This window comes from Agelaius tricolor, unplaced genomic scaffold (assembly GCF_023055355.1).
Source record: "Agelaius tricolor isolate 1412-34295 unplaced genomic scaffold, bAgeTri1.0.p SCAF_145, whole genome shotgun sequence".
NCBI classification, from domain to species: Eukaryota; Metazoa; Chordata; class Aves; order Passeriformes; family Icteridae; genus Agelaius; species Agelaius tricolor.
Window position 1 is genome coordinate 67,469 of NW_027269405.1, and position 24,789 is coordinate 92,257.

The 24,789-nt window shown below is 45.8% G+C and overlaps 3 long non-coding RNA genes across 3 annotated transcripts; all 3 read left to right on the forward strand.

Moving 5' to 3' along the window:
- The first annotated feature begins 18,081 nt into the window (after positions 1 to 18,081).
- LOC139586833 (uncharacterized) lies at positions 18,082 to 19,659 on the forward strand. Its single transcript, XR_011678030.1, has 3 exons — positions 18,082 to 18,245; positions 18,329 to 18,409; positions 18,487 to 19,659. It is a non-coding gene; the product is annotated as an uncharacterized lncRNA (long non-coding RNA).
- Positions 19,660 to 19,773: 114 nt separating this feature from the next.
- LOC139586832 (uncharacterized) lies at positions 19,774 to 21,351 on the forward strand. Its single transcript, XR_011678029.1, has 3 exons — positions 19,774 to 19,937; positions 20,021 to 20,101; positions 20,179 to 21,351. It is a non-coding gene; the product is annotated as an uncharacterized lncRNA (long non-coding RNA).
- A 114-nt stretch (positions 21,352 to 21,465) lies between these two features.
- Positions 21,466 to 23,040, forward strand: LOC139586831 (uncharacterized). Its single transcript, XR_011678028.1, has 3 exons — positions 21,466 to 21,629; positions 21,713 to 21,793; positions 21,871 to 23,040. It is a non-coding gene; the product is annotated as an uncharacterized lncRNA (long non-coding RNA).
- The last annotated feature ends 1,749 nt before the right edge of the window (positions 23,041 to 24,789 follow it).

Sequence of the window (24,789 nt, forward strand, 5' to 3'; positions counted from 1 at the left end):
GGGGTACAGTTTGGGATAAACCGTTTGAGAAAAAATATGGGGATACAAAACAAAATTACTTCAAAGTATTACAAAGTATAAAAATGCACAACAGCAAGTTTGGGCAGCACCAAATAGAATAAAATAAAATGCTTTAAAAATAAAAAAATTAAAAATAAAAATAAATAAAATTAAAATAACAAAATTAATTATAAATAAATAAAAAACAAAACAAAAACTGTAAAGTGCTGTAAAGTGCAGTAAAAGTTCTATAAAAGGTAGTGCCGTAATGCAAGACCCTCAAACACCACCACAATCACCAGGTTGAATTGGTCTGGGAAGCACCAAATAAAATAAAACAAAAAGCTTTAAAAATAGAAAACTTAAAAATAAAAATAAAATAAAAAACAAAATAAAAAAAAATGCTTTAAAAATAGAAAAATTAAAAAAAAAATTAAAAAAATAAAATAAATGCTTTAAAAATAGAAAAATTAAAAAGAAATATTAAATAAAAAAATTAAAAAAATAAAATAAAAGCTTTAAAAATAGAAAAAAAAAACAAAAAAAGAAAAAAGTTTTAAAAATAGAAAAATTAAAAATAAAAATTAAATAAAAATTAAAATAAAAAATAAAACATTTCGAAAATAGAAAAATAAAAAATAAAAATTAAATAAAAAATAAAATTAAAAAAATAAAAAACATTCAAAATAGAAAAATTAAAAAAAATTAAATAAAAAATTAAATAAAAAAAAAGCTTTAAAAATAGACAAATTAAAAAAAGTTAAATAAAAAATAAAATTAAAAAAAGAAAAGCTTTAAAAATAGAAAAAAAAAGAAAAAAGTTTTAAAAATAGAAAAAAAAATTTAAAAAGCTTTAAAAATAGAAGAATTAAAAATAAAAATTAAATAAAAAACAAAAAAACAAAATAAAAAGTTTTAAAAATAAAAAAATACAAAATTAAAAAAAAAATAAAAAGCTTTAAAAAAGAAAAATTAAAAATAAAAATAAATAAAAAAAAATTAAAAAAACAAAATAAAAAGCTTTAAAAATAGAAAAATTTAAAAAAATTAAAAAAAATTAAAAGCTTTAAAGATAGAAAAATAAGAAATAAAAATAAAATAAAAATAAAATTAAAAAATAAAATAAAAAACGTTAAAAATAAAAAAATTAAAAAATAAAAATTAAGTAAAAAATTAAATTAAAAAATAAAAAGCCTCAAAAATAGAAAAAATAAAAATAAAAATTTAAAAAAATGAAAAGCTTCAAAAAAAGAATAATTAAAAAAAAAAAAGATTTAAAAATAAAAAAATTTAAAATAAAAATTATATAAGAAATAAAGTTAAAAAACAAAAAAAAAGCCTTAAAGATAGAAAAATTAAAAATAAAAATCAAATAAAAAATTAAATTAAAAAGCCTAAAAAATAGAAAAATTAAAAATAAAAATCAAATAAAAAACAAAATAAAAAACAAAATAAAAAGCTTTAAAAATAAAAAAGATCAAATAAAAAAATATAAAAAAGCTTTTAAAATAGAAAAATTAAAAATAAAAATAAAAAAACAAAATAAAAAGTTTTAAAACTAAAAAAATTAAAAATAAAAATTATATAAGAAATAAAATTAAAAAATGAAATAAAAAGCTTTAAAAGTAGAAAAATTAAAAATAAAAATCAAATAAAAAATAAAATTAGAAAAATAAAATAAAAAGCTTTAAAGATAGAAAAATTAAAAATAAAAAATAAATAAAAATTAAAAAAAAAAAAGAAAAAGAAAATAAAATCCGTAAAGTTCTGTAAAGCACCGTAAAAGTTGCATAAAAGTTGGTGTCGCAAAGCGCGACTGTCGTAAAACTGTCGTAAAACTGCCGTAAAGCGCGACTGTCGTAAAAGGTGCCGTAAAGCGCGACTGTCGTAAAAGGTGCAGTAAGGCGCGACTGTCGTAAAAGGTGCCGTAAAGCGCGACCGTCGTAAAAGGTGCCGTAAAGCGCGACTGTCGTAAAACTGTCGTAAAAGGTGCCGTAAAGCGCGACTGTCGTAAAAGGTGCCGTAAAGCGCGACTGTCGTAAAAGGTGCCGTAAAGCGCGACTGTCGTAAAAGGTGCCGTAAAGCGCGACTGTCGTAAAACTGTCGTAAAGCGCGACTGTCGTAAAACTGTCGTAAAAGGTGCCGTAAAGCGCGACTGTCGTAAAAGGTGCCGTAAAGCGCGACTGTCGTAAAACTGCCGTAAAGCGCGACTGTCGTAAAAGGTGCCGTAAAGCGCGACTGTCGTAAAAGGTGCCGTAAAGCGCGACTGTCGTAAAAGGTGCCGTAAAGCGCGACTGTCGTAAAACTGCCGTAAAGCGCGACTGTCGTAAAACTGTCGTAAAAGGTGCCGTAAAGCGCGACTGTCGTAAAAGGTGCCGTAAAGCGCGACTGTCGTAAAAGGTGCCGTAAAGCGCGACTGTCGTAAAAGGTGCCGTAAAGCGCGACTGCCGTAAAAGTGCCGTAAAGCGCGACTGTCGTAAAACTGTCGTAAAAGGTGCCGTAAAGCGCGACTGTCGTAAAAGGTGCCGTAAAGCGCGACTGTCGTAAAACTGCCGTAAAGCGCGACTGTCGTAAAAGGTGCCGTAAAGCGCGACTGTCGTAAAACTGTCGTAAAAGGTGCCGTAAAGCGCGACTGTCGTAAAAGGTGCCGTAAAGCGCGACTGTCGTAAAAGGTGCCGTAAAGCGCGACTGCCGTAAAAGTGCCGTAAAGCGCGACTGTCGTAAAACTGCCGTAAAGCGCGACTGTCGTAAAAGGTGCAGTAAGGCGCGACTGTCGTAAAAGGTGCCGTAAAGCGCGACTGTCGTAAAAGGTGCCGTAAAGCGCGACTGTCGTAAAACTGTCGTAAAAGGTGCCGTAAAGCGCGACTGTCGTAAAAGGTGCCGTAAAGCGCGACTGTCGTAAAACTGCCGTAAAGCGCGACTGTCGTAAAAGGTGCCGTAAAGCGCGACTGTCGTAAAACTGTCGTAAAAGGTGCCGTAAAGCGCGACTGTCGTAAAAGGTGCCGTAAAGCGCGACTGTCGTAAAAGGTGCCGTAAAGCGCGACTGTCGTAAAAGGTGCCGTAAAGCGCGACTGTCGTAAAACTGCCGTAAAGCGCGACTGTCGTAAAAGGTGCCGTAAAGCGCGACTGTCGTAAAAGGTGCCGTAAAGCGCGACTGTCGTAAAAGGTGCCGTAAAGCGCGACTGTCGTAAAAGGTGCCGTAAAGCGCGACTGTCGTAAAACTGCCGTAAAGCGCGACTGTCGTAAAAGGTGCCGTAAAGCGCGACTGTCGTAAAAGGTGCCGTAAAGCGCGACTGTCGTAAAAGGTGCCGTAAAGCGCGACTGTCGTAAAAGTGCCGTAAAGCGCGACTGTCGTAAAAGGTGCCGTAAAGCGCGACAGTCGCTCTTTACGATAGTTTTACGACAGTCGCGCTTTACGACACTACTTTTAATGGAATTTTTACGGTACTTTACAGCACTTTACAGATTTTATTTCGTTTTTTAATTATTTTTAATTAATTTATTTTTTTAATTTAATTTTTTTTAATTTTTAGTTTTGATTTTTCTATTTTTAAAGCTTCTTTTTATTTTTATCTTTTATTTTTAGTTTTAATTTTTCTATTTTTAAATTTTTTTATTTTTTTATTTTTATTTTTATCTTAATTTTTAGTTTTAATTTTTCTATTTTTAAAGCGTTTTAAAAATTTTTAAATTTTCTTTTTTATTTGTTTTTAGATATAATTTTTTTATTTTTAGAGCATTTTTTATTTTTTATTTTTATTTTTATCTTATTTTTTAGTTTTGATTTTTTATTTTTAAAGCATTTTTTAAATTTAATTTTTATTTTTGATTTACCTATTTTTAAAGCTTTTTATTTTATTTTTAATTTTATTTTTTATTTAATTTTTTGTTTTAATTTTTTTAAAGCATTTATTTTATTTTTTAAATTTTATTTTTTATTTAATGTTTCGTTTTCATTTTTTATTTATAAACTATTTATTTTCTTTTTTTAATTTTATTTTTTATTTCGTTTTATTTTTGCTTTATGTATTTTTAAAGCATTTATTTTATTTTTTATTTAATTTTTAGTTTTAATTTTTTTATTTTTAAATCATTTATTTTATTTTTTACTTTTTATTTAATTTTCTTTTTTTATTTTTCTATTTTAAAATCTTTTTATTTTTAATTTTTTTTAAATTTAATTTTTATTTTTACTTTTTTTATTTTTAAAGCATTTATTTTATTTTTTTATTCAATTTTTTTATTTTTAAAGCATTTGTTTTATTTTTTATTTTTTATTTAATTTTTTTTTTGATCTTTCTATTTTTAAAACTTTTTTATTTTTTATTTAATTTTTAGTTTTAATTTTTTTAAAAGCATTTATTTATTTTTTTAATTTTTCTTTTTTTAATTTTTAGTTTTTATTTTTCAATTTTTAAAGCATTTATTTTATATTTTTAATTTTATATTTTATTTAATTTTTAGTTTTTATTTTTCTATTTTTAAAGCATTTCTTTTATTTTTTTAATTTCATTTTTGTTTAGTTTTTAGTTTTAATTTTTCTATTTTTAAAGCATTTATTTTATTTTTTAATTTTATTTTAGGTTTTAGTTTTAATTTTTCTATTTTTAAAGCTTTTTATTTTTTAAATTTTCTATTTTATTTAATTTTTTTGATTTTCCCATTTTTAAAGCTTTTTTTTAATTTTATTTTTAATTTAATTTTTTTTTAAATTTTTCTTTTTATAAAGCTTTTTATTTTATTTTATTTGGTGCTGTCCAGACCAACTCAAGCTGGTGATTGTGGTGGTGTTTGAGGGTCTTGCAGTCACCCCGATTAATAGGTAGAGATGGTGTTTGGAGGCCACAGTGTTACAGGTAGGGGTTAAACAGTTTTTTAGGGTCTTTCAGGTGATTTTTCAGGGATTTTTAGGGATATTTTAGGGTTTTTTTTGTAGGAGTTTTTTAGGAATTCTCTGGAAATGTTTAGGATACCTTTAGGGCTTTTTCAGGGCTTTTAAAATAATTTTTAGGGTGTTTTAATGACTGTCTTACCGGGGCGCCGCAGCCACCCAAGGCACCCCGTGCCGGCGCCGCGGTGCTCCAGCCCAGCTTCCCATCAGCGCCGCCCGTGGTCGCTTCCCCTCTCCTGCCGCCGCCGCTGCATGGCGGGCCGAGCTGCGCCTTTCCCACCGCACCCTCCCGCTTCAGAGCTGCTGGATGGCGTGGCTCCGCCGCCTCCTGCAACCACGGACGTCCCGGCGTTCCCTCCACAGCCGCAGCCGCAGCCCCGTTCCCGTTCCCCTAGCTCTGCCTCCTCCCGCACCCCCCGGCCCGCCCGCCGCCATGATGACTGCCCGCGCTGCCGTAGTGACGGAACCCACGCATGCGCAGTTGCTACAACCCCAGCACCAGCGATATCACTCCGCGCCGACTCATCGAACCACAGCGCTGCTCCCGGGATCAGCCGCACGCATGCGCAGTTCTATCTCCACGGCCCCGCCGCCACCCCCCACTGCTTTCGCTGCAGCTTTGATACAGCCCGGTCCCGGTTCCGAGCCGCTGCGTGCCACTGTCCGGCCACAGCCGGCATCCCTGTGCCCTGTCACGCCACTTCTGCCGCCACTGTGTCTATACACGGCACCACAGCAGGTGAAAACTGCAGCGCCTTGCATGTATCCCTCCGCGTCTCTCCTTCTGCCGGGCACCGAGAGATCCCTCTGCAGCGCGTAACCCTGAGCAACCGATACCTGGTGTGCCTCCGCGTTTTCGCCTTCCACACTCCTAGCACCCAGTGGGACTACTTTGTGTCACGATTCGTCTGCACAGCCACATCCATGCACACAAACCGTGCGACGAGGAGGAGGAGGAGGAGGAGGTTGGAATATGACAGCTGCTTTAATAAATACAGGACAGACAGAGAATTATTTTGCCCCTGCAAATGCCAGCCCTTTGATCCCAACACAAAAGAATTTTGAAAAAGAACTGTTCCCAAATAGCTCCAGAGTCCCCTCAGTGTTTGGGACAGATTTCTCGACCCAAAATTAGACAGTAAACCCTGAAAATTCACCAGCATTAATGACAAAATTAGAAAACTCACAAAAATCTTTTGATAATTTTCAACTAACAGTCTAGGATGAAGTCAGAGGCCAGATTTGCAAAGAAGAAAGTCTAAATCCTCTAGCTATGCCTGTGCCATTCAGCCAGCAAGCTGCTGGTCCTAGAACACGGGTGGCTATCCCACCTCATGAGATAAAAGAATTGCGAAAAGCAATAAGGGACATGGTATCTGCTCCCCATATTTTAAGCAACTGCTGAAAAAGACAGTCCTGGAAGGACATACACTCACACCAAATGACTGTAAAAATCTTGCTAGTATAATTCTCACAGACTCACAATATACGCTATGGGAACTCAAATGGAAAAGACTGCTCACAGGGGTACTAGCCACTTATAGACAAAGTACCGATGCAGACCTTCGTACCCTTGTCATGTCTAAGCTGACTGGTGACCCTCCTGATGATCAGAATGATAATCGAGTGAATTTACCCAAAACAGCGTTAGATAACATTGAAAAGATGGCTCGCAGAGCCTTTTTGCAAATTCAGCCTGCAGGAAGTTTTGAAAAAGCCTATAATCTGATTAGGCAAGACTTGTCTGAACCATTTACCACATTTGTGGGCCGGGTAACGCAAGGAGCAGAAAGACAATGCGGCGATGATATAGCTCGCCCAATAATGATACGGGACATTATTGAAAATAATGCCAATGCAGAATGTAAAAGAGTTATCAAAGCCCTAGGAAAAGAAAAACCCACAGTGCCTGAAATGATGGATGCCTGTAACAAAATTGGGAGTCCACAGCAAGTGGCAATTATCCAGGCAAATGAACTTGGAAAAACTCTAGGAGAAAAAATTGAAAGGGCTCTTACAGCTCAAACAGCGCAAGTAGCTGCACAGGCAGCACAAACAGAAGCTTTACCCTGTAAATCAACCAAAGACGAATGTCTGGGTTGCTTTAGCCAGGTCTGCAGGCTCTGATACCATCCGTCTATCTGACACAAGCCCTGACAAACCTTTTTCAACCTGTCTAGTCGGAGTACCTTTCCCAAAGGGTCTTGATAATGTTACTCCTGATAAATATTGGCCATATGATGATCATCACGTATCTCCAACTCCCAGCCAGAAACACCAAACTTATATTGATAATTCTAAAGCTGATAAATCTGACCTTCAAGAGCTAGAAATCCTAGGCTCATTAACTATGGATACCTGTTACTTCTTTCATTTCCTAGGAGAAGATGGCCCTCATTTACCCCATATCACCCAGCTTATAGCAATATGACTTCTCAGTGCAATCAAACTAAGCTTCTTACGTATGATGAACCTCACACAGATCATTTCAACTTCCAATTCTATTCCCTAGAGGAATCTGGCTCATCTGTGGAGTCAGGGCCTGGCAAGGTATACCCTCAAAAATAGATGGTGGGCCTTGGGACAACTTACAATAATTGCTCCCAGTGTCCAAGGGGTAGTCAAAAAGAAAAGCAGAAAGATTAGATCCTCCTGGGGACATTAATATGAGAGCAACCCTGATAGCAATTTTCACTCTCAGAACTCTGGAAAATCAACTGTTGCAAGCATTTTTCTACCTCATGGGGTTCCTCAGCTGCACTGACACAATTAAACAAGTTAGGGTGTTGGCTCAGCAGAGAAGTAAATGCCACCTCTGCTGCAATCAGTGATTTGTTGACAGATGAAGAAGCGGTCAGACATGCCACTTTACAAAACAGAGCTGCCATTGATTTTCTTTTACTAGCACATGGGCACGGTTGTGAAGATTTTGAAGGATTATGTTGTATGAACTTACCTGATCATTCTGCTTCCATTCATAAACAGCTACAGAACCTAAAGGATTTAGCTAACCAAATTACAACAGGTGACCCATCTTGGCTAGACAGTTTGTTTGACGGTCGGAGCTTTTGCACCTTGCCTAAAGGAACTCTGTAAAATAGGCTTGATTATTCTAATAGTAATAATTGTAGTTTTAGTAGCAGTACCCTGTATACTTCAGTGTGTGCAAAGAATTATGAGTAAAACAGTGTCTAAAATCTTAGTTGTTCATCAGAATGGGGGAGAGATGTTGGGGAAGATGAAACAGGAAAGCCTTATAAATATGATTGCCTGGCAAAAGATTTTGAGAATATAGAAACTATAAGCAAGATTGAAATGAAAGCAAGCTTTGAGATCCCTCAGTTACTGAACAACAGGAAAACAATGGTGTGGCCAGCCGAAGGTAATCCCCTTTTGATGGAACAACACCCTCTGCCTGCAGACAGCTCCAAGGGTCCGAGCAGACCCTGCCAGCTTGGCAGAAGGGGCCCAAAGAGGAGCTTTTAGGGTTTAAAATGTAACACAGAATGGTAATGTAGTGATTCTTATAGGCTGTATGGAAATGCTATAGGATTTGTGTATTGTACTGGATTGGTTAGTGGGAATTAGAATATTCAACATAGAAGATGATTTCTTGTATTGTAATGGGAACTTCACTCTCTTGCCCTTTTACTCGCTTACCCCTTTTTACTCTCTTATGCTTTTGCTCTCTTACCTCTCATCCTCTCTCCCCCTCTCTTCTCTCAGGCCTGCTCTGAGCTGTGGCTGGCAGCTCCCAGCAGGCCCCTGCCCCCGGGCCCTTTGCAATAAACCCCAAGTTCCAAAAGGCTCCTGCCCCCAGGCCCTTTGCAATAAACCCCAAGTTCCACGACCTGGCTTCAGAGATCTCTCGTCTCCGTCCGTCCCGACCGTGTTACCCCCGATGCTCCTACAGGTAGAAACTCACTCACTAGCAGGAAAAATCCTTCCAATGCATTTTTTTCTATTTTTATCCTCTGAGTGTCCAACTTCTTTTGCTAAATTTCTACAGATTGGAGCTCAAATTACCATTTCTGACCAGTGCAGAGACAAATGATGAAACATTCCTGAGTTATTCTTACTCTTCATCTTATGGAAGTAGCAGCCAGCACTCAATTTGCATGATCTAACCAAAGCAGACATTTCACAGAAAAGCACTTTCTCTAGCAATATTGAAAAACTATAGATTGAGGTAAAACCATCAAGTTTCTGCCCTCACTGGTGCAAAGTCACATGTTGTTTGAAGATCATCCCACTGAATTTTCTAAAGATGTGTGAATGTGTCATCTGGACCACAGGAGATAAAGCAGGGTTAAAACACTGAGCAAAACTGAAGTTAACAAACACAAGGTTCATCAACCTTGCAATAGAAGCTTGCAGAAATCTTTCAAGGCTCATCCAATAAAGCCCCGTGGCACTTTGTTCTTCCCCCTCCTCCCAAATCTCCATCCGTCTGAGCCAGCATCAGCAGGAAATTTTGCACAGAAGCTTACCAGATAAAATAGCTATATCATCTGCCATTAGTTTTAGAGAGTTCTTCAAAAATAGGTTAAAAATTATTTTATCTATTATTTTTTAGCTGTGTCCTAAGTTAGGGATGGGCCAAGTCTTGTGTCTTTGTCTCACAGAAAGGTGGTTCACATGTCCTTTAATATCATATGTGCAAATGTTTCCAATCTGCATTCTGCCTTATCAGAAGGCTAATTAATTGCTTTATTATACTATATTACATTACATCTAAACCCAATCTGCCAAGTACTCAACCCCGCACACAACTCATGACTGTCACCCAACAGTCCCGACACGTACACACGCTTGGCCCCGACAGGCCAAGGAAACAAAACACCATCACTTTGGGTAAACAATCTCCACGTTGCATTCTACTTCGGCACAAACACAGGCACAGCAAATGAGATAAGAATTGATTTTACTTCCTCTGAGGTTCAGAGGATGTGAATCCCAGAAATATTCTTGGGGAGAACTGTGCCTTGCTTTTCTCTGTGAAGAGAAATGAGGTGTCAGGTGCACCCTTGCCTCCAGGGCAAAGAATCACGGAATGGTTTGGGTGGGAAGGGACCTTGAGGTTTATCTTTGATTTATGCAACACTTCAACAGGCAAGAGGGGGCTCATCTGCTTCAGAGCTGCTTGCTTTTCTCACACCTTTCACAAGCAAAGCCTGAAGCAAACCCTCCCAAGTTGCCCTATCGAGCAGGGGACCCCTCAGCACTCGGCGATGCTGCCAGCAAAACCTCAAACTTTTACTCACACAGGGACGAGGCTGTGCACTCGGTCGTAACCCAGATTCTCTTTTTCCCCACAGAATCCTCGAACTTCCTTTGTTCTCTCTGCAGGCCTTTTTGTAAGCACACCGATTAACAGACTACACAAGTTTCACCAGCAGACTTCAGCTAAATCCAAAATTGGTTTCTACCCCGAGTAAAATTTGCAACCCCCTGTCTCACCTGCGATGTTTGGAATTTTAGGAGGTGGCAGCCCACTGGAGATCAAAGGTCCTGGGCAGGGTGCAGGCCCACGGACACAGATGCCATCCCTTTTCCAAGGGAAACTAAACTCATCACCCCAGTTTCCTTACATCAGTTTGCCAAAGACGTTCGGCACTCCCAGGTCACTCAGAGTTCTCGTTGGCTGCAGACTCGGTCTTGGAGTTACGCTTTCTCCTAACACTCACCTCCTCACCTCAGCCCCCTGCTGCTGCGTCCCCTTCTCCGCCCCTAACCCTACTCCATTTTCCAGCCTGCCCTTGCTCCATCCCTCACACTCCGCCCTTAACCCGTCCCACCACACTTCCCGCTCCATCCGTTACTTCACCCACCGCCCATCCGTGAGTCCCCTGCAGCAGCACGCAGGAGCCCGAGCCCTCGGAGGACGGCGCAGCTCTCGCAGCAGGACAACACCCAAGCGAGACAGGCAGGGACAACGTCTGTGGGCTGCAGGGTGTCACAGGGGGCTGCGGGCTGAGGGGAGGGGGCTGGAGGGTGACACAGAGGATGGGGGGAGCTGAGAGGCAGAAGGGGGCGTTAGGAGCAACTGGGGGGCTCCAGGGTGGCACAGAGATGCTGAGAGGCTGGGAGTGGGGAACTTGAGGGTGACAAGAAAAGGGTGAGGGGGAGCAAATGCCTTGAGGGGCAAAGTGGGGGCTGCTTGAGGGTGAGAGGTGAACCAACCCTCACACCACCCCTAACCTTACCCTAAAAACCACCCCTAACCAGGTGGAGAGCGCACGGTGGAGGCCAGGGGGCCAAGGGACAACGCCAGAGTTCTCGGGGTGGCACACAGATATTGCGGGCTGAGGGGCAAGGAGGGGGAGGCTTGACAGATGGAGAGCTCACACCGAGGGCTAGGGGTACAAAGGACACAGGGTACCAGGTAGGGTTAGGGTACAGGTGCAGCAGCCCTCAACCCAACCCCAAGGTCACCCTAAAGAGCACCCCTAGGACCCCAGTGTTCCCCAACAGCAGCACAAGGCAGTAACCCCAATGCTGGGACAGCCCCAGAAGTCTCCCAGCAGCTGCAGGCAGCAACCCTAATAAAAAGGTAGCAATGATGTTTGTGGTCTAGAGAGTGACAGGTAGGAGTTGGGGGCTGAGCAGTTTTTTAGGGGTTTTTTTTAGGGATTTTCTCACAGCTTTAAAAGGATATTTTAGGGCTTTTTTGGAGGAGTTTTCCAGGAAATTTCTGGAAACATTTAGGATACTTTTAGGGCTTTTTCAGGGCTTTTAAAAGATTTTTTTAGGGTATTTTAAGGGTTTTCTTAGTACTTTTAAGAATTGTTTGGGGGGGGGGAATTGGGTGTTCTTGGGGGTTTTTTAGGACTATTGAGGGTATGTGGAGGACTTTTTAGGGCTAGGGTATTTTTGGGTTTTTGAGGGAATTTTTAGGCTTTTTTAGGGTCTTATCAGGGCATTTTAAGGATTTTTGGGGTATTTTTAGAGCTCTTTTTGGACTATTTAGGGTATATTTCGGGATTTCTAAAGGTTCTTTGGGGATTTTTAGGGGTTTTTTAAAAGTAGGGTATTTCCAGTGTATTCTAACAGCATTCTGAGGCTATTTTTAGGTTTTCATGGGGTTTTTAGGACATTTTGAAGATTAGGGGGTTTTCCGGGAATTTTTAGGTTTTTTTAGGGTCTTTTCATGGCACAACACATGGAGGTTGAGGGGCAGCTCGAGGGGCACTGTGGGGGCTTGAGGGTGACAGAGGCTGGGAGCTGAGGGAGGAACAGGGAGAGGGGACAGCCGGTGACACACAGAGATGCTGAGGGTGGCAGGGGCAGCTGTAGGGTGACACAGAGAAGCTGGGGGCTGAGGGGCAAAAGAGAGGGGTCAAGGGTGACACACAGGAGCTGAGGGCTGGGGGGGCAGAGGGACCAGTTGAGGGGTAAAGGGAGAGGGCTTGAGGGCTGGACAGTCCAGTGGAGATCAAGGGTACGGGGGTACAGCTGTACCACCCCTCACCCCAGCCCTAACCTCAGCCGAAGCAGCCCCCCTAAAAACAGCCTTTTCCCCCAACAGCAGCACAACACAGCAACCCTAACAGCGAGACCAGACAGCAACCCTCACACACCAGGACAATGACAGAACCCTCAGAGGACAACAGACCCACTGCAAAAAGGTAGGGACGACATCTGTGGGCTAGACAGCAAGAGGTAGAGTTCGGAGACTGAGCACGTCTTTGTGAGGTTTCTTTCCAGGACTTTTAAAGGTATTTAGGAGATTTTGGAAGGGACTTTTCTGGGACTTCTTAGGGTATTGTTGGGGCTTTTTCAAAGCCATTTTATGAGTCTTTAGCATATTTTGAAGATTACGGTCAGGGTCAGAGGAAACACCCTCAGAAAAGGCAGAGTTTTAGGACTGCAGTGGAATGCTTGAGCAAGGGGCCAGCGGTAGCACAGCGGGTTGGGTCCCACGCTGCCAGTCCGAAGGTTGTAAGTTTTAGACCCAGCTAAGTTGTTGTGGTTAGGGTTAGATGCTCTCAGCTATGGTCTGGGAGAACTTCTACACAGAAAAACTCACCCCCCGCGTTTCCCGACGCCAGTTTGCAGGAGGTGCTCGGCACTGCCAGGGCAGCCCGAGTTCTCGGCGGGGGCAGCTTTGCTCCCGGAGAAACCCTGCGCCGGCCCTCTTCCCCGTAAAGCCAAACTCAGCCCCGCTGCGCGTCGACGTCCGTTCGCAGGAGGCACGTGGCACTCCAAGGGCGGCAAGAGTTCTCGGCGTTGGCAGCCGCGGTCCGTGAGAAATCGTTCTCTGCGGTTTTGGAGGCCAAATCGCAGTTTCGGCCACGGGCACACAGAGAGGAAAGACGGTTAATTTCCTTAGAAAGGGAAGTCTGGCAGCCCATGGTTTAAGGGGCAGACGAAGGGCTGTGCAGGGGAAGGAACTCCTCACAGGACCTTTCTTCACCTCAAGCCCACTCCAAGGTCTAGCACCCCCCGTGTGCCCAGCTGCTTTCAGAGGGTTACCCAGGCGCACCTGCACAGGGAGCCGCTAGTCCAGAGGGGCTAACAGGGGCATCCCAAGGGTCCCTCCAGGAACTACGGTCAGAGCATCCAGCACGGACTAGGGAGCAGCCGGAGCCATCCGGGCACGGAGCAACACTTTGAGAAAATGCCAAGGGAAGAGCCCTTTTGCCAAGGGGCAGCATCTGAGCAGGCCAGGCAGCATGTGGGGTTCCAGGAGAGGGCTTTCAACTTTCCCCTTTTACTGTGCCAGTCCCTCCCAGATCCCCCAGACCCTCCACAGCACTCCCAGAAAGGAGAGGGGTTATTAGGAGAAAAAGGGTTTAGAAAAAAGGGAAAAAGCTTCCTTTTCCTTAATTTTTTGTGTTCCAACTGGGAGGGACTCTGCTTCCCCTGCAATTTTAGTGGTCTCAGTTGAAAGAATCCCTGCCTTTTCTATGCTGTTCGGGGTGTTAATTGACAGGGAGTCCTCATTTTCAATTATTTCCCAGTCTAAATAGAAGGGGAAAACCTTGACAATGTTTCTTATGGGTTTGAATTAAGGGGAGCCGGCCCCGTTTTGTTGTCCTGAGGCCTAAATTGAGGGAGAAGCCCAGCTATCCCTCCATCTTAAGAGTTTGAACTGAGGGAAAAATCCCTCTTTTTTCATCACTGGAGAGATTTAAAGAAAGGGGAAAACCCCTCTTTTCCCAGTACTTAAGGAGAATAAATTAAAGGGCAAAAGCTATTTATTTGCTATTGTATTAGTTTCAGTAGAGGTAACTGCCCCATTTCCTCGGTTTAAGGGGTTCACTGGAAGGAAGCTCTGCTTTTTTCAGCATTTTAAGGGTTTAAAAATACATTTCATGGCCCTTCTTTCTGTGCCATAGGACCAAGTATCTCAGAGCAGGGTGAGCCCGGCATGCACTTAGCCCTTACACTGCCTGGGAGGCTTTTATTTTTCTTATTTTTACTTATAATGTAGATAGGCCTAATTAGAGGTCCCAAGGAGACTTAGACTATTCGTATCATAAGCATTCTTCTCCACCCAGCTTAGTCACATGTGAAGTACTACTTAATAGCCACTAAGGAAAAATTATGAAAGTTAACAGCAAATTACCCAATTTATCTAGTTATGCTGCCTAAACAGAAACTTTTATTTCTTACCAGTTTTCTGCCCTTTTCCTCTAAGTAGATGGTGCAAAAAAAAAAAAGCACTGATATTTTTCTGAAGAGTTTTCTTCCATAACAAGCCCTTTGCTCCCCTAGAAATCAAATCAGAGAAGCCAAACACCTGCAGCTGCTCTGAGGGTTTTTATACCCGGTGGGATTGGCCCCCTCCCTTTTCCTGGGTGCCATGGGAACGAGAGGCGGGCACCATCAGGGGTATATTAACCCCAGCCTTTGCCCAGGGCCTTCATTCCCCCTCTGGGAGGTGCTGGGATCAGAGCTCTTCTGTCATTTTAGGTAAGAGGCTCTTTCAGCTTCTCTCAGCTTGTTTTCAGCAGGTGTTTCTGGGCATTTAAAGCAACAGAGGCTTTGAAGATACTGTGAAGAAAACAACATTGAATACAGGGAGTATTTAAGTTCACAGTTTGGGGTTTTGTGTTTAGGGGTAGTAAAGTGCATTTGTAATTTCTGGTTTTGTTCTTAATTTGTTTTGTATTTTTTTTTAGGAGCAGTGCAGCTTCCAGTGACTCCAGGTTGTGTTAATTACAACACTTTTTTCAGCAGATTCATCGTGTCACAAGAGGGATCTGCCCAGTGTCCAAGATGATGTTTGAGATTGAGGCTTCAGGTGAGTTGAGGGTTGTGACTGGGAGAGGGAGGGTGAGCGGGTATCCAGTTAGGAGTTATTGTTGGGGGGGTGGTTTTGAAGGCAGCAGGGTGAGAAAGGGTGTTTATTTGAGCCCCCCACCCAAGGCCTTTTAGAAGCCGAGCAGAGGCATTCACATGTCTTACAGCACGCAAGGTTATCCACTGTACTCACAGGAATGCCATTTCACTTTGCCTTTCTCTAACCCAGGTGCCACTCATAATAATGGCCACAGCCTTGGAATCAAGATGAAGCTGGAGCCTGAAGGAGCCAGGCACACTCAGGAGAGGGCAAGTAGCCGACTCGCTGGGATTTGGCCCACATACCTCTGTACACATACTTTGGTTTTGTTTTTCTTTATTGTAGCTGACCGAGAGGCTAACAGGCGATCATGGGGCCCTCCAAGGCAGACTCATTTCAGGCGCAACATGGATCCTCATCACCGATCATCCAAAAGATAAGTCAGGGCCACGGCCTGGAGATGGGATGATGGGAGAGTAGTGGGTTGGGAGTTCCTGGGACAGACTTAAAAATTAGCAGAGGGAAAAGCAATCTTCTCCAAGGGGCCTCTTAGGACATCTAAAGGGAGAGGCTCTACTTGTGACGGCAGCTTTCAGGCGGGCAGCGCAGAACAGTTCCGGTCCACGTCGTGTTGTCCGGTGTACCGTGTTACCTAGTGTGTCTTTGGGGTCCCTTTTGCCTGTTCCCCTCGAGACCCTCACCACAAGCAGAATGTGTTGTGTTTGTTGTCCCCCTGTTTGTCACGTTCCGTGTCACGGGTGTCTGCACATGTTTGTGCCGGAGCTCCTCTGCCCTGCCCTGCCACATAGCCTGCTGCAAGAGGACAAGTCCCAGGGACTTGCAGTTTGTGGGGTGTTGCCAGACTCTAGATGATATTCCTAGATAGACAGAAGATGTTTGGAGCTGTGAAGTTATCCCGCAGCCCTTTGACTTTTGTCCTCACTTTCTTTCAGACGCAGAAGGATAAAATCCATCCACCCATCCCGAGTGAGGAGGTTCCCCCGAGCAGGTCAGGCACCGTTTGTCTCTGCAGGGGGAGTGTAAAGTGTGACTCTGTTACAGCTCTGTTCTTTGTCTTTCTTTTTAGGAGGTAAAGCTGGGTATCAATCATTGAGTAGCGTCCAGAAGCAGTTGTTATTGCTCCAGTCTCGCTTTCCAGTGCAACTCTAAGCATCTGTTCCTGTTTCTGCACTTTAGGCAATCCACTCAGAGTACGCTGAGCCCCAGTCACCAACCGGCCGACGCACCGGGTGCGCCGCTCTCCCGAGCCCTGCGGAAGAATCACAGGACTTGTCGATGAAGCCTCTGCCTTTTCTATTTAAAGGTGTCACCAGGGTAGCCTTGGGCACCGGCCGAGGAGTCATGGTGAGTCGGGGAAGTAGGGAGGAGGAGTGAGGGTCCGCTCAGGTTTCAGCAATGCCACATGACCTCGTCTCCTCTTACCCCAGGCTTACCCCGTGACAATGGCATCAGCCTCGGAGCGCGGCCGAAGGATGCGGCCCCAGGAGCCAGGCATTCTTAGGAGAACAGTGAGTAGCAGAATTGTTGGGTTTGGCCAGTGTGCTGCAGAGATCATGCACTGATATTTGGATTTCTTTCATGTAGCTGACTAAGAAACAACGGGGAGTTGTTGAACAACAGTACCAGCAGCAACTTCCCAGATGTCGAGGCAGCCTTCTTTTGCACCTGACACGGACCTGCATCCCCAGCTGTGCGAGAGATAAGTAGAGGGCCACGACCCACAGAGGGGATGAAAGCAGGGTGCTGGATTGGGAACTACTGGGAGGGGTTTTTGAGTCCCCTTTGGAGATGGGGGTGTTCATGAAGCGGCCCCTTAGGCCCCATAAAAGCAAAATCTCACTTTGGATCACAGTGCTGAGGTGCACAGGGCAGAGCAGTCCCGGTGTGTATCGTGTCACTTGTCTACTATGTGTTGTTTGGATATGTCATGTCTTTTACCTTAGCCCTATGAGGGGCCTGTCAGAAACCCTGGCATCATTGTTAGCATCTGTGCTCTCTGCATTCCTCGGCCTCGCACCAATGCCATAGAACTTTGGACTCAGGAGCTCAGACAGGCATCAGACTCTCTTGTCTCTTTAGCAGCATCTGGTCAGGTGTCTTTGCAGGTCTTCTTCTGAGCTGTGTGGACAGCTCTGCCCCGCCAGGATCCATTATGGCGGACTAGGACTTGAAAGAACGTGAGGGCAGGTAGAGGCTTCTGGCCGTGGGATTCTCAGGCATCCATCTTTGCAGTTCTTGGAATAAATCATTTGGTTAGCATCTTCTTCCTCCAGGTTTCTCTGAGCCTCATCAGCTCACCATCGGTCTCACCTCGGTCATCTCCTTTTGCATTCTCTCAGTCCTTGCAGGCATTTTCCTTGCCAGGAGATTTCTGTCCGTGTTGTGTCCCTGTTGTCTGTCACGTCCTGTCTGTCCCGTGTCACGGGTGTCTGCACACATTTGTGCCGGAGCTGCTCTGCCCTGCTGCCTAGGCTGGTGCAATAGGAGAAGTCCCGGGGACTTGAAGTTTTTAATGTGGGGTGGAGTTGGACTCTGGGTGGGATTTGTAGATGGGCATAGGATATCTGGAGCTCTTAAGTTATCCTGCAACAGTTTGACTCTTGTCCTAACTCTTTTTTCAGATTCATATGGATTAAATGTGTGCCAGAGGGCCCCATCCTGGGTGAGTGGTTTCCCCCGAGCAGGTGAGGCACCATTTGTCTCTGCAGCAGAAGTGTATGCGGTGACTCTGTTACAGCTCTCTTCTTTGTCTTTCTTTTTAGGAAGTAAATCTGGATACCAGCAGTCAAGGTGAGCAGTGGAGAGAAGTAGCTGTTACTGCTCCAGTCTCAATTTCTGGTGCTGCTCTAAGCTTCCATTCTCATTTGTGCGCTTTAGGCAATCCACTCGGAGCCTGCCGAGCCCCCGTCACCAGCCGGCCGATGCACCGGGTTCCCTGCACGTGTGAGCCCTGTGGATGCGTTACAGGACCTGGTGAGGAAGCCCTGAACTTTTCTATTTAAAGGTGCCCTCCGGGTGGCCTTGGGCAGCTGCCCAGGAGTTGCGGTGAGTTGGGGAAGTAGGGAGGAGGAGCGAGGGTCCCCTCAGGTTTCAGCCATGCCAAATCACCTCCTCTCCTCTTAACCCAGGCACCCCCTGTGACGATGGCCTCGGTCTCCGAGCGTGCCTGAAGCGTGCGGCCCGAGCAGCCGAGTGTTCTTAGGAGCAGGGTGAGTAGCAGACTTGTGGGGTCTTGGCCGATGGGCTGCCAAGATCGGGCACTGATGTTTGGTTTTCTTTAATACAGCTGTCTGAGAGACATCAGCCTGGTGCCAGCAGGAGCTTCCCGGCTGACAAGGTGGCCTTTCTTTGCACCTGAGACCGGCATCCCCAGCTGTGCGAGAGATAAGTAGAGGGCCACGACCCACAGAGGGGATGAAAGCAGGGTGCTGGATTGGGAACTACTGTGAGGGGTTTTTGAGTCCCCTTTGGAGATGGGGGTGTTCATGAAGCGGCCCCTTAGGCCCCATAAAAGCAAAGTCTCACTTTGGATCACAGTGCTGAGGTGCACAGGGCAGAGCAGTCCCGGTGTGTATCGTGTCACTTGTCTATTGTGTATTGTGTGTTGTTTGGATATGTCATGTCTTTTACCTTAGCCCTTTGTGGGGCCTGTCAGAAACCCTGGCATCATTGTTAGCATCTGTGCTCTCTGCATTCCTCGGCCTCGCACCAATGCCATAGAACTTTGGACTCAGGAGCTCAGACAGGCATCAGACTCTCTTGTCTCTTTAGCAGCATCTGGTCAGGTGTCTTTGCAGGTCTTCTTCTGAGCTGTGTGGACAGCTCTGCCCCGCCAGGATCCATTATGGCGGACTAGGACTTGAAAGAACGTGAGGGCAGGTAGAGGCTTCTGGCCGTGGGATTCTCAGGCATCCATCTTTGCAGTTCTTGGAATAAATCATTTGGTTAGCATCTTCTTCCTCCAGGTTTCTCTGAGCCTCATCAGCTCACCATTGGTCTCCCCTCGGTCATCTCCTTTTGCATTCTCTCAGTCCTTGCAGGCATTTTCCTTGCCAGGAGATTTCTGTCCGTGTTGTGTCCCTGTTGTCTGTCACGTCCTGTCTGTCCCGTGTCACGGGTGTCTGCACACATTTGTGCCGGAGCTGCTCTGCCCTGCTGCCTAGGCTGGTGCAATAGGAGAAGTCCCGGGGACTTGAAGTTTTTAATGTGGGGTGGAGTTGGACTCTGGGTGGGATTTGTAGATGGGCATAGGATATCTGGAGCTCTTAAGTTATCCTGCAACAGTTTGACTCTTGTCCTAACTCTTTTTTCAGATTCATATGGATTAAATGTGTGCCAGAGGGCCCCATCCTGGGTGAGTGGTTTCCCCCGAGCAGGTGAGGCACCATTTGTCTCTGCAGCAGAAGTGTATGCGGTGACTCTGTTACAGCTCTCTTCTTTGTCTTTCTTTTTAGGAAGTAAATCTGGATACCAGCAGTCAAGGTGAGCAGTGGAGAGAAGTAGCTGTTACTGCTCCAGTCTCAATTTCTGGTGCTGCTCTAAGCTTCCATTCTCATTTGTGCGCTTTAGGCAATCCACTCGGAGCCTGCCGAGCCCCCGTCACCAGCCGGCCGATGCACCGGGTTCCCTGCACGTGTGAGCCCTGTGGATGCGTTACAGGACCTGGTGAGGAAGCCCTGAACTTTTCTATTTAAAGGTGCCCTCCGGGTGGCCTTGGGCAGCTGCCCAGGAGTTGCGGTGAGTTGGGGAAGTAGGGAGGAGGAGCGAGGGTCCCCTCAGGTTTCAGCCATGCCAAATCACCTCCTCTCCTCTTAACCCAGGCACCCCCTGTGACGATGGCCTCGGTCTCCGAGCGTGCCTGAAGCGTGCGGCCCGAGCAGCCGAGTGTTCTTAGGAGCAGGGTGAGTAGCAGACTTGTGGGGTCTTGGCCGATGGGCTGCCAAGATCGGGCACTGATGTTTGGTTTTCTTTAATACAGCTGTCTGAGAGACATCAGCCTGGTGCCAGCAGGAGCTTCCCGGCTGACAAGGTGGCCTTTCTTTGCACCTGAGACCGGCATCCCCAGCTGTGCGAGAGATAAGTAGAGGGCCACGACCCACAGAGGGGATGAAAGCAGGGTGCTGGATTGGGAACTACTGTGAGGGGTTTTTGAGTCCCCTTTGGAGATGGGGGTGTTCATGAAGCGGCCCCTTAGGCCCCATAAAAGCAAAGTCTCACTTTGGATCACAGTGCTGAGGTGCACAGGGCAGAGCAGTCCCGGTGTGTATCGTGTCACTTGTCTATTGTGTATTGTGTGTTGTTTGGATATGTCATGTCTTTTACCTTAGCCCTTTGTGGGGCCTGTCAGAAACCCTGGCATCATTGTTAGCATCTGTGCTCTCTGCATTCCTCGGCCTCGCACCAATGCCATAGAACTTTGGACTCAGGAGCTCAGACAGGCATCAGACTCTCTTGTCTCTTTAGCAGCATCTGGTCAGGTGTCTTTGCAGGTCTTCTTCTGAGCTGTGTGGACAGCTCTGCCCCGCCAGGATCCATTATGGCGGACTAGGACTTGAAAGAACGTGAGGGCAGGTAGAGGCTTCTGGCCGTGGGATTCTCAGGCATCCATCTTTGCAGTTCTTGGAATAAATCATTTGGTTAGCATCTTCTTCCTCCAGGTTTCTCTGAGCCTCATCAGCTCACCATTGGTCTCCCCTCGGTCATCTCCTTTTGCATTCTCTCAGTCCTTGCAGGCATTTTCCTTGCCAGGAGATTTCTGTCCGTGTTGTGTCCCTGTTGTCTGTCACGTCCTGTCTGTCCCGTGTCACGGGTGTCTGCACACATTTGTGCCGGAGCTGCTCTGCCCTGCTGCCTAGGCTGGTGCAATAGGAGAAGTCCCGGGGACTTGAAGTTTTTAATGTGGGGTGGAGTTGGACTCTGGGTGGGATTTGTAGATGGGCATAGGATATCTGGAGCTCTTAAGTTATCCTGCAACAGTTTGACTCTTGTCCTAACTCTTTTTTCAGATTCATATGGATTAAATGTGTGCCAGAGGGCCCCATCCTGGGTGAGTGGTTTCCCCCGAGCAGGTGAGGCACCATTTGTCTCTGCAGCAGAAGTGTATGCGGTGACTCTGTTACAGCTCTCTTCTTTGTCTTTCTTTTTAGGAAGTAAATCTGGATACCAGCAGTCAAGGTGAGCAGTGGAGAGAAGTAGCTGTTACTGCTCCAGTCTCAATTTCTGGTGCTGCTCTAAGCTTCCATTCTCATTTGTGCGCTTTAGGCAATCCACTCGGAGCCTGCCGAGCCCCCGTCACCAGCCGGCCGATGCACCGGGTTCCCTGCACGTGTGAGCCCTGTGGATGCGTTACAGGACCTGGTGAGGAAGCCCTGAACTTTTCTATTTAAAGGTGCCCTCCGGGTGGCCTTGGGCAGCTGCCCAGGAGTTGCGGTGAGTTGGGGAAGTAGGGAGGAGGAGCGAGGGTCCCCTCAGGTTTCAGCCATGCCAAATCACCTCCTCTCCTCTTAACCCAGGCACCCCCTGTGACGATGGCCTCGGTCTCCGAGCGTGCCTGAAGCGTGCGGCCCGAGCAGCCGAGTGTTCTTAGGAGCAGGGTGAGTAGCAGACTTGTGGGGTCTTGGCCGATGGGCTGCCAAGATCGGGCACTGATGTTTGGTTTTCTTTAATACAGCTGTCTGAGAGACATCAGCCTGGTGCCAGCAGGAGCTTCCCGGCTGACAAGGTGGCCTTTCTTTGCACCTGAGACCGGCATCCCCAGCTGTGCGAGAGATAAGTAGAGGGCCACGACCCACAGAGGGGATGAAAGCAGGGTGCTGGATTGGGAACTACTGTGAGGGGTTTTTGAGTCCCCTTTGGAGATGGGGGTGTTCATGAAGCGGCCCCTTAGGCCCCATAAAAGCAAAGTCTCACTTTGGATCACAGTGCTGAGGTGCACAGGGCAGAGCAGTCCCGGTGTGTATCGTGTCACTTGTCTATTGTGTATTGTGTGTTGTTTGGATATGTCATGTCTTTTACCTTAGCCCTTTGTGGGGCCTGTCAGAAACCCTGGCATCATTGTTAGCATCTGTGCTCTCTGCATTCCTCGGCCTCGCACCAATGCCATAGAACTTTGGACTCAGGAGCTCAGACAGGCATCAGACTCTCTTGTCTCTTTAGCAGCATCTGGTCAGGTGTCTTTGCAGGTCTTCTTCTGAGCTGTGTGGACAGCTCTGCCCCGCCAGGATCCATTATGGCGGACTAGGACTTGAAAGAACGTGAGGGCAGGTAGAGGCTTCTGGCCGTGGGATTCTCAGGCATCCATCTTTGCAGTTCTTGGAATAAATCATTTGGTTAGCATCTTCTTCCTCCAGGTTTCTCTGAGCCTCATCAGCTCACCATTGGTCTCCCCTCGGTCATCTCCTTTTGCATTCTCTCAGTCCTTGCAGGCATTTTCCTTGCCAGGAGATTTCTGTCCGTGTTGTGTCCCTGTTGTCTGTCACGTCCTGTCTGTCCCGTGTCACGGGTGTCTGCACACATTTGTGCCGGAGCTGCTCTGCCCTGCTGCCTAGGCTGGTGCAATAGGAGAAGTCCCGGGGACTTGAAGTTTTTAATGTGGGGTGGAGTTGGACTCTGGGTGGGATTTGTAGATGGGCATAGGATATCTGGAGCTCTTAAGTTATCCTGCAACAGTTTGACTCTTGTCCTAACTCTTTTTTCAGATTCATATGGATTAAATGTGTGCCAGAGGGCCCCATCCTGGGTGAGTGGTTTCCCCCGAGCAGGTGAGGCACCATTTGTCTCTGCAGCAGAAGTGTATGCGGTGACTCTGTTACAGCTCTCTTCTTTGTCTTTCTTTTTAGGAAGTAAATCTGGATACCAGCAGTCAAGGTGAGCAGTGGAGAGAAGTAGCTGTTACTGCTCCAGTCTCAATTTCTGGTGCTGCTCTAAGCTTCCATTCTCATTTGTGCGCTTTAGGCAATCCACTCGGAGCCTGCCGAGCCCCCGTCACCAGCCGGCCGATGCACCGGGTTCCCTGCACGTGTGAGCCCTGTGGATGCGTTACAGGACCTGGTGAGGAAGCCCTGAACTTTTCTATTTAAAGGTGCCCTCCGGGTGGCCTTGGGCAGCTGCCCAGGAGTTGCGGTGAGTTGGGGAAGTAGGGAGGAGGAGCGAGGGTCCCCTCAGGTTTCAGCCATGCCAAATCACCTCCTCTCCTCTTAACCCAGGCACCCCCTGTGACGATGGCCTCGGTCTCCGAGCGTGCCTGAAGCGTGCGGCCCGAGCAGCCGAGTGTTCTTAGGAGCAGGGTGAGTAGCAGACTTGTGGGGTCTTGGCCGATGGGCTGCCAAGATCGGGCACTGATGTTTGGTTTTCTTTAATACAGCTGTCTGAGAGACATCAGCCTGGTGCCAGCAGGAGCTTCCCGGCTGACAAGGTGGCCTTTCTTTGCACCTGAGACCGGCATCCCCAGCTGTGCGAGAGATAAGTAGAGGGCCACGACCCACAGAGGGGATGAAAGCAGGGTGCTGGATTGGGAACTACTGTGAGGGGTTTTTGAGTCCCCTTTGGAGATGGGGGTGTTCATGAAGCGGCCCCTTAGGCCCCATAAAAGCAAAGTCTCACTTTGGATCACAGTGCTGAGGTGCACAGGGCAGAGCAGTCCCGGTGTGTATCGTGTCACTTGTCTATTGTGTATTGTGTGTTGTTTGGATATGTCATGTCTTTTACCTTAGCCCTTTGTGGGGCCTGTCAGAAACCCTGGCATCATTGTTAGCATCTGTGCTCTCTGCATTCCTCGGCCTCGCACCAATGCCATAGAACTTTGGACTCAGGAGCTCAGACAGGCATCAGACTCTCTTGTCTCTTTAGCAGCATCTGGTCAGGTGTCTTTGCAGGTCTTCTTCTGAGCTGTGTGGACAGCTCTGCCCCGCCAGGATCCATTATGGCGGACTAGGACTTGAAAGAACGTGAGGGCAGGTAGAGGCTTCTGGCCGTGGGATTCTCAGGCATCCATCTTTGCAGTTCTTGGAATAAATCATTTGGTTAGCATCTTCTTCCTCCAGGTTTCTCTGAGCCTCATCAGCTCACCATCGGTCTCACCTCGGTCATCCCCTTTTGCATTCTCTCAGTCCTTGCAGGCATTTTCCTTGCCAGGAGATTTCTGTCCGTGTTGTGTCCCTGTTGTCTGTCACGTCCTGTCTGTCCCGTGTCACGGGTGTCTGCACACATTTGTGCCGGAGCTGCTCTGCCCTGCTGCCTAGGCTGGTGCAATAGGAGAAGTCCCGGGGACTTGAAGTTTTTAATGTGGGGTGGAGTTGGACTCTGGGTGGGATTTGTAGATGGGCATAGGATATCTGGAGCTCTTAAGTTATCCTGCAACAGTTTGACTCTTGTCCTAACTCTTTTTTCAGATTCATATGGATTAAATGTGTGCCAGAGGGCCCCATCCTGGGTGAGTGGTTTCCCCCGAGCAGGTGAGGCACCGTTTGTCTCTGCAGCAGAAGTGTACATGGTGACTCTGTTACAGCTCTCTTCTTTGTCTTTCTTTTTAGGAAGTAAATCTGGATACCAGCAGTCAAGGTGAGCAGTGGAGAGAAGTAGCTGTTACTGC